We start from the raw sequence: 359 nt of genomic DNA on the forward strand, positions 1-359 counted from the left end.
GATGTATGAAATTTGGTAAGCACATGTATCTTACTGTATCTCAGACTTATAGAAAAGCCTCTTGGAGCCATATCCCAAATGCAACAGGAAGTCAGACATTTTGAATTGAAAATGCATTTTTTTTTTTTTTTTTTTATGTTTTTGACCATTAACAAACTCCTACAGATGTAACCTGATTGATTTCAGAATTGGCCAGTAGCCTACAATCTAAATACCTTGGCAAAGCTAAATTGTGAAGTTTTTCATTTTGAGGAGGCATGCCGTCAAATTCCCATTTAACGGGAAACAGGAAGTTGTAATACATCTTCGCCCCGCACTATCCTCTTATTCCAAGATCCTCTATCCCGTCTCTGTCTTAA

Source organism: Perca fluviatilis, chromosome 20 (assembly GCF_010015445.1).
Source record: "Perca fluviatilis chromosome 20, GENO_Pfluv_1.0, whole genome shotgun sequence".
Taxonomy (NCBI): Eukaryota; Metazoa; Chordata; class Actinopteri; order Perciformes; family Percidae; genus Perca; species Perca fluviatilis.